Source organism: Littorina saxatilis, linkage group LG14 (genome assembly GCF_037325665.1).
Source record: "Littorina saxatilis isolate snail1 linkage group LG14, US_GU_Lsax_2.0, whole genome shotgun sequence".
NCBI lineage: Eukaryota > Metazoa > Mollusca > Gastropoda > Littorinimorpha > Littorinidae > Littorina > Littorina saxatilis.
In genome coordinates this window covers 9,920,248-9,933,786 of record NC_090258.1, presented here as the reverse complement: position 1 = coordinate 9,933,786, position 13,539 = coordinate 9,920,248, and positions in this window count along the sequence as shown.

Genomic DNA, 13,539 nt, shown 5'->3' with positions numbered 1-13,539 from the left:
GTCCAGATAAAACACACACACACACACACACACGCACACACACACACACACACACACACACACACACACACACACACACACACACACAGACACACACACACAAACAACAACACCAACAACTACAACAACAACAACATTAACAACAACAGCAGCAACAACAACATCAACATCAACATCCGAGGCAAAGTTAAGTATATAGCCTATTTTTATTTTTGAAGGTCATGGCAGTATTGGGAAAAGAATAGTTTAAGGTAACCAGGCAAATCTCTGCAGCAGAAAAATCAGATTTTAACCCTGGCCATTTCATCCAACCAGTTTCCAACAGATTGATGCCTAGAACCTCTAGATGAAATAAATGTATCATGTTTGGCAGGGAAATACAGTTAATGATCGATAAACGGCTAATTCCTTAACGGAAAAGGGACTGAACAAACTAGCATTGGAGAATGACATCTACAACATTCTAGATGACCAAGCAAACACACGGACCAATCCACGTGTACATTTTCGTTTTGAAGACTAGTGAATAAATAATTAAAAGTTTATTTTGAAATGCACCTCAAAGCAAAGATGGCGACCACGAGGAACTACTTTCTGTTGTCAACAGTGGTTGTCAAGAGTTCAAGGGAGATCACCTCAGTGGTTATCCACGACTGTCGAAAATCTGGGATGCTGTTTGAACTCAACATTGTGCTGTTGTGACGGCTAGTTCATGCTTTAAATGTATCAACATCAAGAGTCGAGACATAACGCATTTCGTGCAACTATAAATTGACCACCACAAGTGCTCAGAGTATCCGACAGAGACTGAAATAAAAGAACTTTTGCAGAAAAAGTTGCACCACCAAGATTTTGATGACAGTAACATTTGCGGACATTGTGCCCTACTCAAAGAAAAAGAAATACAGTGCAGATGTTGCTGTTTTGAAGGAGATACCTCACAGTTCTCCCTTAACTAACGAACGCTTTTGAAATACAGATCTAGACTGTAATGGACACATTGTATGGTTCAATTTGCGGCATCACCAACTTGAATCATTCGATTTTTAGATTCTCTGCAAGCTGTAAGTGATCGGTGAACTACATCGTCCGTCGTTGCATGCATTCATGATAAAAAGAATCCACTAGTCAGTCACTACATACTCTGTGACAGTGGTATACGTCCCAGACTATCTTCGCTTTCCGTCCGCGTCAAACAAGGCAAAGCAAATGCTTATACGACTCGCCTTCGACATGTCCGTGTAACCCCACTTTTTAGTTCCCCCAATATAAGACTCTCTCCGCAGGGCCGTACATAGGTAGGGTGAGGGGGGGGGGGGAGGGGGTCCCAATTGTGGTATGGGTACATTAGTTGAGGATGCGAACCCTAACCTGCTAGGGGGGTACGGGGGCGTGCATCTTTAGATAAGATAGAAACTTGAGTTTGTGTGTGTGTGTGTTCATAACCTATTCAAGTTTACCTCTGTTTACCCCCCCCCCCCCTCTTTTTAGACCTGATTTGCTCAACTTATTAGGGGGGTTCCACTCTTTTATAAACACATACAGTGGAACCCCATGTTAAAACCTCAAAAATCTGAGAAAATCAGGTCTGAAAAAAGAGTCTTAAAATGGAGGTAAATTTAGAGGTTATGAACAGAACATCTGAAACATCAAGGTCTTAAAAGGGCGGAGTCTTAAATCGGGGAGTCTTAAAAGGGGAGTCTTAAAAGGGGGAGTCTTAAAAAGGGGGAGTCTTAAATCGGGGAGTCTTAAAAGGGGGAGTCTTAAATCGGGGGTTACGCTGTACATGAATATTGCACCAGTAAAGTTTAGTAAGTCATACATATTTTGTGAGAGCTAACCACGCGAGTCTGCAGCAAGTCAGCAGATTCTCTTTGACCAGTGCAGAAATGATATCAACAACAAAACAAGAGGCGAAGCCTTCAAGGCTCACGTAAGAAATCGACAAACAGTAACACAAACTCAATCACTCCGTCACACATACACACACACACACACACACAGTAAGCATAGGTGAAACTGTGCAAGAAAGCGAGACACTAGATCTGCCAACTAGTCTCGGCCCGCTCACAATAACAATGACCGAGACTTTCAGTAATTCCTTCGCGTGACGTCTAACCCTCTTACGTCATAATGTGACGTCTTCAAATGTTAAAGTTTCTATCACACACGTCAAACACTTTTGACCGAGACGTAATCTTCTTATGCGAGCTTTATCCATAGACTCGGAAATGTTAAAGTTTCTATCACACACACACGCACGCACGCACGAACAGACAGACAAAAGTTAGCATCGCATAGGCTACACTTACGTGAGCCAACAAAACAAAACTAGTTAATGTCTGTGTCCTTGTTCTGCTTTCCAATTGTTTAGTATGTTATCCACTTTATATGTGCCAATGCTCTAAATGCACCTGTCATGGGTTCAAGTGTGATAATGATTGAGAACAAGCATACCATTTTGTGAAATTGTTTGAAGTTTGATTGAATGAGTGTCAAGGTGGTGGTGGTGTGAGTGCGTGTTTGTACTTGTTTCACTTATGCTGTGTGCATGGTTTTTTAAATTTTTTGTTTAGAACAGACATATCCATGCTTGCCTCCCTCTCCCTCTCTCTCTCTCTCTCTCTCTCTCTCTCTCTCTTTCTCTCTCTCTCGCTCTCTCTTGCTCTCTCGCTCTCTCGCTCTCTCTCTCTCTCTCTCTCTCACACACACACATACCATTCTACGCACACAAGCTAAGAAACAATAGGACAGGTATGGAATGTGTATTTAATTAGGGAATCCAAGATTGAGCACAACATACCACAATTGAAAGTCACATACCTTTTAAACTTACCTACTGATATAATTGTAACTAAACAAATATATGTACAAATAAAATCTGTCAAACTTTTTTGAAGAACCAGACATGCATACTGTATGTATGTATTAGTTTTGAATCAACATCAGATTTTAAAAGAGATTGAGGTTTGACCTGTAACACATTTTTTCCAGATCTGATTTCCTACTCCATCTGCAACAGAATAAGACAAAAGCATACAAATTATGCGACACATGCCCTTTTTTCTTCCACATTCTAAAGATCCACAGCAATTACAAAGGCAAAAAGACAACACCAAATCAGCATTACAAAGAAAAAATAAAGTGCCAGAAGACCTGCATAACAAATAATTACTTTTTATGTACTACTATTTGAGACAAAGTTCTAGAAATCTTACAAGAGCCGTTACTAACAGTTTGGACTATCAATGGGAACCAAGTAATCAGAGCAATACACAAATGCAGGAGTCCAAATACAACAAGCCATACACTGAACATGCATAACTATTGTTTTTCTCATTGTCTTGTACAGGCTGGGATGGATGTGGAGAGATAATTATGTAATGGATAGAACCAGGTATGATGGTAGATTATGTTCAATTCTGCATGATTATGTTAGCCCAGTAAACTCTAAAACATGTTATCTGAATTTCTAAAAAAACAAAAACACTTTAGAATTAAGGGCAACAACACTCAAATGTGCAAAACATTATTGCAAGCTGAACTACATGTCAGGATGAGGATATACCCCTGGCAACGAAAAACAGTTACAGCACTCTTTCAAGGCCAAACCATTAGTGGATACCACTCTTTATTTCAACCATGGGTCATCAGAGTTTTGAAAGCTTTTCATAGATAAAGCTTGTTCTACTTCGCTTGGGAAATTTTGGTACCGAGAACTCACAATTTATGAACGTTAATTCCGTTAAAACAACACTGTACTCCCAGAAGTAGTGCGCTTCCACGGGTTCGCCTTAGAGCGAGCAACACTTGGGCCAAAAATAACGAGAAACTGTTCTGTTTTGTAGCCGTACTTTGTCCTTGAATTTCGAGTTTTAATTGGGTTAGGATCCCCCTTAAAGGAAATACGGCCACTCAGGCTTTGGACTCGAATTGCAACTTTAATATTCTCAGTTACCGAACGGTCTAACATGGGTATAGTACATTTGAGCTATCAGCGGGAATATAACAAATATATAGAACTTTTTTTGCTGAGGAGGCCAAATCAAATTGTTACCAAATAAATGAAACTTTACCAGTTTTACAACTATACATTAACAATGTTGTATTTAAAAGCCCTAAATGGCGGGGTACACAAAACGGTCATACACGTACAAATCCACTCGTGCAAAAACACGAGTGTACGTGGGAGTTTCAGCCCACGAACGCAGAAGAAGAAGAAGAAGGTTAAATTCAAAAATACACAATAACGTGCTATTGCAGATAAGCTTACAGCGAGTCGCATTGAAATCACAAACTGACTACTACATTGTGAAAACAAGGAGAGCAAACGCTCGATCGAGTCACTTTCGCAGTTCTGAATATTATATGAGGCATCAGATGGACAGGAAGAAATTGCTATTCACAACACAATGAGTCACGTTCACATAAAATTTGAGCCCGGTCACTTTTATAGTTTCCGAGAAAAGCCCAACGTTAAGTTGTGTGTTGCCGAACAGAAAAGGCTAGTTATCTCCCTTGTTTTTCTGATAACGTTCGTAAAAGGCTACTGATGTAAATACTTTGATGTAAAGAATAATCCTACAAAGTTTCAATCACATCCGATGAACTTTGTCAAAGATATAAAATGTCTAATTTTTGCTTTGACGCTGACCTGTGACCTTGAAAAAGGTCAAAGGTCAACGAAACCATCGTTAAAGTGTAGAGGTCATTGGAGGTCACGACTAAACAAAATATGAGCCCGATCGCTTTGATAGTTTCCGAGAAAAGTCCAACGTTAAGGTGGTGTCTACGGCCGGCCGGACGGCCGGCCGGACAGACTAACACTGACCGATTACATAGAGTCACATTTTCTCAAGTGACTCAAAAAGGAAACTGGATCACACGGGTTCGCGATGGCTCAGAGGTAAGATAAACCACGCAAAAATAAATTCGTTCTTATTCCTCTGTTTTGTTTTTGTTTGTGTGTGTCTACTTTTCACTTGTAACCTTGCAGACCATTTCTAAAATGTTCCGTTCCCTTTCGTTTATATGGAACAACTCCTTTTAATTAAAACCACGATGAGAAATGGTGTGTTGAAAGACAAACTAACATCAATACTGCCATTATTTGACAAGACCGAAGATGGGATGAGGCTTGAGCTGTGCGTATTGATTGTTCTGATGTGATTTTCTAAATAAATATGGATCAAAGAACCGAAAGACCGCTTCTGGTGCAAGGATGCCATATAGTGCGAGTAGACCAGCCGCGAGACAGCCCCAGGCAGCAGCTGTTGTAACGCTAGCTTACTGGGCAGATTATACATGCGCAGTTGATGCGGGCGAGGATAATCTGCAGTGCGTCGTCTGTCCTGCTGAAGTAACATAGGTGAGCTCCAGGACTGGATTGCGATGTGCCAGTGACATTTTGTTCTCTCGTCTGCAATCTCAACGATCTACCTTTACCACAAAAAACCAAAACAAAACAAAACCCAGTGAAAAGCACTCTGTTTGTTAATTTGTTTGTTTGTTTAAGGAGCTCAAAACAACGAAAAGAAAAAGAGAGAAATAATAACAGAACGTTGACTGATAGTACCCACAATGGATTCAACACACACCCTTTCCAGCGAACTTCAAAAGCAGCAACACATCTTCCTCTCCCTGCTATTTCTTGTGTTGAACTTTATTCACACTTTAACCGCGGCGGAGCTGACAGTTTCCTTTGACTCAGGACTATTCACAGAGCAGAAAAATTGTACCGGCAGAATTTTAAAACCAGATTGTTGCCAAAACGCTGACCCGGCGCTGCGCAGTTTGGTAGATTGTGCAGCAGTTTGTGCAGGGTCTTCGGAGTGCGCAACGTTTTTGTGGGATGGGGAACATGACACGTGTCGTCTGTGCAACACGCTCCCTGCTCATGATTGTTCTAACACGGAGGTGAACCGTTGGGTGAAAAGTTTTGAAAAGGTGAGTTTGGTTTCATTCATTAATTAGATCATTTATGTATTTGTTCATTTAATGACTTATTTATTCCTTTCGATTCTCGCCATTTTGATGCAGGGGAAGTGCCGTTAGTATGGACCGGCTCCTTATCCCTGCCAAAGTTCAAATAACAAGAAGCCCTAAACATTGTTTGCATCTTTCGTCGCTATATCAAGGCATTTAAACACTGTGACTTTTGAGGACAGACATACAGTCACGTCTGACTGCTGTTTCCACCATTAATGGTCGAAAAGGTTCGAGGCTTGGCACAAACACAGTCCAAACACGGGTATTCGAGGGCTTATGCTGCAACATGACAACGCAAACTGCCTTTGCGACAATATGTTTCTTGGCACAAAAGGGAGCACTGCTGCTGGTTGCATCCACCCTATTTTCTTGACATCTCTCCATGCTAGTTCAGCCTGTTCTCAGATTTCAAGAAATAGCCGCGGAAACACGGGTAGAGACCCCTGAAGACTCTGTCCGAGCCTTCACGAGGGCCATACCAGGCATAGCTGATGTTACGTGGTCCCAGGCCAGAATGAGAACGTTTGAGAGGATGGCCAGTTGGGTGTCGGCTGGGGAAGGATTGGTTTTGAAAATGGCCTGGTTAAAATGTTGGTATGTGTTTCCGTTTCTGAGATTCTAAATAATTATGGAACAGCCTACGTATGTCCCACCTCCGGTTCTGACAAACTTACGGTGCTAGAGCGCTCAAAATTAATTCATTTGCAACACTTACCCTCTCTCGATAGCTTGCACGTCAACACTGTTGCGGGCTCACAAACAACACAATCTTTACGCTTTTTCACTTTTGTACACTTCTGGCAGCGTTCACTCTGAATTTGACGCTTAAGACGGCCTATATTCTGTCCACAGTCACAGCTGTTAAAGGCACAGTCAGCCTCCCGTAAACCATCACAGATACTGTCAGGCTTTTACACACAGTACAAACACCTTTTCATTTACACACTCACCGCTTTTGAACATCCTAGATGCCCCCCGTAAAGAGCGATACATTTTCAAAGAATGTATTTTTGCGTGGTTTATCTTACCTCTGAGCCATCGCGAACCCGTGTGATCCAGTTTCCTTTTTTTTTTCACAATGTAGTAGTCAGTTTGTGTGATTTCAATGCGACTCGCTGTAAGCTTATCTGCAATAGCACGTTATTGTGTATTTCTGAATCTAAACGCAACAAACGGCTGCGATTCACACGAATGATAAAAAAAGAATTCTTTGATGATTTAAGAATGTTTGTGTAACAAGCTGTCAATTTATTATCTAGATGTTAAAAGTTAGTTCTAGCGCCAAAACGAGTCGCCTGATTTGCCGATCTGACGGTCCACAAAAATAAATTCTTTGAAAATTGCTTGCTCTTTACGTAGGATGTTCTCAAGCGGTGAGTGTTTAAACGAAAGGGTGTTTGTACGGTGTGTAAAAGCCTGACAGTATCTGTGATGGTTTACGGGAGGCTCACTGTGTGTAAAAGCCTGACAGTATCTGTGATGGTTTACGGGAGGCTTACTGTGTGTAAAAGCCTGACAGTATCTGTGATGGTTTACGGGAGGCTTACTGTGTGTAAAAGCCTGACAGTATCTGTGATGGTTTACGGGAGGCTTACTGTGTGTAAAAGCCTGACAGTATCTGTGATGGTTTACGGGAGGCTTACTGTGTGTAAAAGCCTGACAGTATCTGTGATGGTTTACGGGAGGCTCACTGTGCCTTGAACACAAACGTTGTTTTATGTGACAGCTTAGACTGTCATTATTACATTATAGCAGTGTTAGACTGTCATTATTACATTATAGCAGTGTTGGCCCCGCGTGTCATTCCAGCGCAAACAAAAAATAATAGCAAAATCTCAAAGTATGTGTGAGTACCCTAATAACAAACAAGAAATTCCTACGAGGTATGAAAAACACCCCCGTCAAAGAGAAATAACCTCCTCAGTTGGTGGCAGTGACTGAGTGAGAATGGTTATTTCCCTTTGACCATTAAGATGTCCCTCTATAAGTCCTTGTATAATTTTAATCCACCAATAACTCCCTAACCGTGTGTTTGACTGGTCCCAATTTTTGTAAGGACCGTCTCAGGAATGTATAGAACCTGTTCACCAAGTTTGGTGACGATCGGTCCGTTCATTCTTGAGATCTATATGCGAACACAAACAAACAAACAAACAAACAAACACATCGAGCGAAACCTATACACACCCCTATACCGGGGGTGTAATTATAAGAAAAGAAAAGATAAAGACTGGTTTGAGTCATGCATAAGGAAGCTTCCTGAAAATAAATCATAACTAGCCATCAAGCTTAAAAAAATATCAAACAGTCTTCTTTACGTGAAAGTTGATACTTTCATTTATTTTCTCTCTGTTTTTGATAAGTTTCTTTTGTTTTAAGTTGTGTTTCAAATGTTCTTCTCATCGAAACGAAACAAATAAATCTGAGACATATTTGAGTTAGCCTGATATCTACACCGAGTTATATCATATGTTATTTTGGAGTAAATTTGGCTTTTTTCACTGTTTCGTGAAGGCTTCTTTACTGGCCAATATTAGGTGCCCAGGCTCCTAATATGGACCAGTTGTGAATTTTCTGTACATGTATTTAATTTTTGCTGAATGTCTATCAAAGCAATTTCGCTCGAATTAGGCCTGACGATCTACTAAACAGAGAACAACTACCAAGTACAAAAGGAAACTTCTTCGCAAGAAAACAAGCTAGTTATCAGCATGAAATAAAAAGTTACTGTCGTCGACACTTCAAGGTGCACGGAGCTCCCAGGGCTTTCAGTCATGCCTCAGGCATCTATATCCATTTGAAATTATACCAAGTTGTATTGACCTGCTTGCAAGGAGTTAAAAACTACATTTTTGTACGAAATAATTGTCATTGTGGTTCGGGCAGCAAAACGTTGTCCTCGATCAGGCTCACATCAGATCCCGCACGTGAACTGATTATGTCAAAAGCCTACAAGGGAGTCTATTAGTCTCGGCGAGAGGGAGAATTCTTTCTAGACATTGTGTTTGAAAGAACATTGTAAAAGATGGTAGGGGTCCATTTTGGCATACCGCACAGTCTTCAGCTCCAGAACGTGATCACGGGAAATGTTAATGACATTTTGGCGGGAGATGCGAAATGACAAACCGCATACAGTATTGTTTGGTTGGCAACATTAACACTAACGGTATGTGTAAACATCTTCGAGATAGTTGTGTAAAGCTTTTGACTGTTCCATCTTGATCTGCTACAAAAAGACAAATCGTTTCTTCAGCAATGTTGTGACCTGCATTGCATCTTTAAGGGCCCGTCCACACAGCGCTACGTCCTTACCACGACCATGCCGATCACGCTGATCTGAAAAAGTTATCAAATCGGGGCATATCGCCGTGAAAATCCAGCACATGGCACTAATACCCTATATCATATACTAGTCACATAATATAGACGCCGCTTCTGCTACGACAGAAAAGTGTCCGAGAGCGTGGCCAATCGTGGGCCAATCGTGGGCCAAACGTGGCAGGATCTCCATGAGCGTGGTTTGGTCGGGGTGGGATCTGCTAGGTCGCGAAGCTGCGCGCTCTCCCTTCGCTTATTTTCAACTGCACAAAACAAGCGTAGCCGGGTCGTGGCGCAGTACCTTCGTGATGTAGTTTTTACATTTAGTCAAGTTTTGACTAAATGTTTTAACATAGAGGGGGAATCGAGACGAGGGTCGTGGTGTATGTGTGTGTGTGTGTGTGTGTGTGTGTGTGTGTGTGTGTGTGTGTGTGTGTGTGTGTATGTGTGTGTGTGTGTGAGTGTGTGTGTGTGTGTCTGTGTCTGTGTGTCTGTGCGTGTGTGTGTGTAGAGCGATTCAGACCAAACTACTGGACCGATCTTTATGAAATTTTACATGAGAGTTCCTGGGTATGATATCCCCGGATAATGTTTTCTTTTTTGCGATAAATGTCTTTTATGATGTCATATCCGGCTTTTTGTAAACGTTGAGGCGGCACTGTCACACCCTCAATTTTCAATCAAATTGATTGAAAATTTGGCCAAGCAATCTTCGACGAAGGCCGGACTTCGGTATTGCATTTCAGCATGTAGGCTTACAAATTAATTAATGACTTTGGTCATTAAAAATCTGAAAATTGTAATTAAAATTATTTTTTTATAAAACGATCCAAAATTACTTTTATTTTATTCTTCATCATGTTCTGATTCCAAAAACATATAGATATGTTATATTCGGATTAAAAACAAGCTCTGAAAATTAAAAATATAAAAATATAAAAATTATGATTAAAATTAAATTTCCGAAATCGTTTTAAAAACTATTTCATCTTATTCCTTGTCGGTTCCTGATTCCAAAAACATATAGATGTGATATGTTTGGATTAAAAACACGCTAAGAAAGTTAAAACGAAGAGAGGTACAGTAAAGCGTGCTATGAAGCACAGCGCAACCGCTACCGCGCCAAACAGGCTCGTCACTTTCACTGACTTTTGCACTAGCGGCGGACTACGTTCAGTTTCATTCTGTGAGTTCCACAGCTTGACTAAATGTAGTAATTTCGCCTTACGCGACTTGTTTTGATTTACCATGTGCTGGATTTTGACGGCAAGCCCCGACTTGATAACTTTTTCAAATTGGAGTGATCGGCATGGTCGTCGTTAAAACGTAGAGCTGTGTGACGGGGGCCATAAAAAACCTACATCACGACTCCCACGTTTGGCCCACGATTGGCCACGCTCTCCACAAATTGTACAACGGAGTAGAAGCGGCGTCTCTGTGTGAACGGGGTATAAGGGATGCTTTTATCTCATATAAATAGCTGCGCCGATCGTTGTTGGTTTAAGATTCTTGTTCAAAAGGGGAGGCCGAGGAAGGTATGTTTACAATTAAAAATATACAGTACCTTCGTACAAGTTTTTGAGTCAGTGGCATAGCAACATTCAACAGCTCAAGTGTGTTCATAAACAAATAGTTCAAAACAAAAAACAGCGTTACCCGTCAGCAGATCAACACAACACAAAAACGAATACATTGTTCAAAAAAAGGTTTTCATTGGGCAACTGGCATGGAGGTAAAAACAATGTCAGTACTTCGCTGGTTCCGTAAATATGAAAAACCAACTTAGCGAATCGAATGAAATCTCCAACGCTTTAACGGGGAAAAAACACACCCGAATATTGGAAATCAACAAAGTCTCCACGGTGAAAAATGTCTACTGGATGGAGGATAAAGAAAGAATGGATTAAAAAGCGTATTGTTGTGTACGCTACCAAAATGTTCCAATAATTTCGTACTCTAACTTTTTGTCTTACTTTTTTCTTCCATCGGATTCGATTCTACTTTTGCTTTGTTTCTCTAAATATTTACACTAACCTTGTTTGGGGGGGGGGGGGGGGGAGTGGGGGGTGGGGGGGGGGGGTGGGAGAGAAAGAGAGAAAGTGAGAGAGAGAGAGAGCGTGAGAGAGAGAGAGAGAGAGAGTGTGTGTGTGTGTGTGTGTGTGTGTGTGTGTGTGTGTGTGTGTGTGTGTGTGTACTCGCGTTTGCATGTGTATGTGTGTGTGTGTGCGTATGGACAAGAAAAGTATGTCTCGCAGTTTTGTGTTGTTCAAGCAAATAGGATTAGCTAGGTATGTGATATAAGACTTCCGATTTCGATGGTTGATGGTTAAAGCGTTTCGACCATTCAGAGTACTTTGAGGTAAACGAAAAGCAAAGTTAACGGGGGGGGGGGGGGGGGGGGGGGGGGGGAACCTCGCGGACAACAACAACGCACGATCAATCTTTACACCAAAGACACACACATGAAAAATGGATACCGAAAGCGAAGTCTTTATTTATAATATAGATCAGAACTACGGCTTCAGCAACACAAAGCAATCAGTCTCTCTTGTGCGAGACACACTCGAACTTGTATTTTGAAACGCGGTTGACTGGTCTTCAAAATGATAATTTATTGACTCATGTTACATTTATATTGACTCATGGCTTTACAATTTTTTGTATCGATAAAGCAATGCGTTGTTGGCCATTGTATTCCTGTCTCTTGGGGATACTCTTGTTTGCTGTGATATGAACTGCATTTTGCAGGCATGAAAATTCTCCGTATTTTCCGTATTTTCCGTATTTTTGAAAAAAATAAACCGTATTTTTTTTATTTTCCGTATTTTTCCGTGTTTTTTTTCCTAGTCATAGTTATAGTAAAATAGTTTTGGGGCCATGTTTGAATCCAATTTTAAGGCTCAGATAGCCCCAGATTGCACCAAATTGCACCCTTGAAAAATTTGTTTCCGGGGGGGGGGGGCATGCCTAGAAGTCTTGGCGCTTCGCGCCTGCGAAACTTGGCGCTAGCGCCTTTGAATTTTGTTTTCAGTATTTTATTTTTTTTCAGTTTTCATGCCTGATTTTGGACTGCGACAAAGGACGAGGTGAAGTGACAGGCCCCATTGCAAAGCCTGATATAGTGCACTGACAGCTCTCATTGCAAAGCCTGATAAAGTGCACTGAGAGTTTGATTGCAAAACCTGACAGAGTGCACTGACAGTTGGATTGCAAAACCTGACAAAATGCACTGACATTCCTCATTGCAAAACCTGATAAAAATGCATTCCCCATTGAAACACTTAATAAAGTGGAATTCCCAAATGCAGAACCTCATAAAATGACAGTTCCCAAATACAGAACCTGACATAGTGCACTGACATTCCTCATTGCAAAACCTGATAAAAAAGCATTCCCTATTAAAAAAAACTTGATAAAGTGGCATTCCCCAATGCAAAACCTGATAAAAGCGACAGTCCCCATTGCAAAACATGGAAAAGTGTTATTCCCCATTGCAAAACATGGAAAAGTGTTATTCCCCATTGCAAAACATGATACATGTATATGCTGTGTTGAAAACAAAACAAAACAAATAAGCTCCAAAATCCACAAAAACGTTTTATGCAAATTCTGTTCATTCGGCTTCATTTGGCTTCCGTTACCTAGACCATGACTGTGTCACTGCTTTCTTGGGTTTCGGCAAGGCTATGGACGTGTGGCATTTACTATTTGTGACCCTCCACAACGGAATGAGTCGCATGTCCCCTTTGCATGATTTTCATACTTTTACAATTTCCTAAAGAGTGTTTAATGGTCTATCCAGTGGTGAAAACCGTTTTAGAAAAGAGCGAACACTGTTCGAGTTATAAGCCTGTGACTAAGGTGACCCTCACACTGTTACCACAGTCCCCCCGAACTTACATTAAGCCTAGCGCAGAACCGCGCGAGGTGACATGCGACTCATTCCGTGGTGGAGGGTCACATTTGTGGTGATACAAAAATGCAGTTTGTTCATTTTCATTCTGTCAGGCCTACAGATAGATTTACAGATTCTGTTTGACTCTGACTCTGTCTGTCTGTCTGTCTGTCTGTCTGTCTGTCTGTCTGTCTGTCTGTCTGTCTGTCTGTCTCTGTATGTCTGTCTCTGTCACTGCCTCCTTGTTTAATAAGTAAGGTTAGAACCGGATGTATTTCAGTGCATTCGATTGACTGAATGGAACACCCCTTCATCCGCATTTTGATTGATTTAATTAA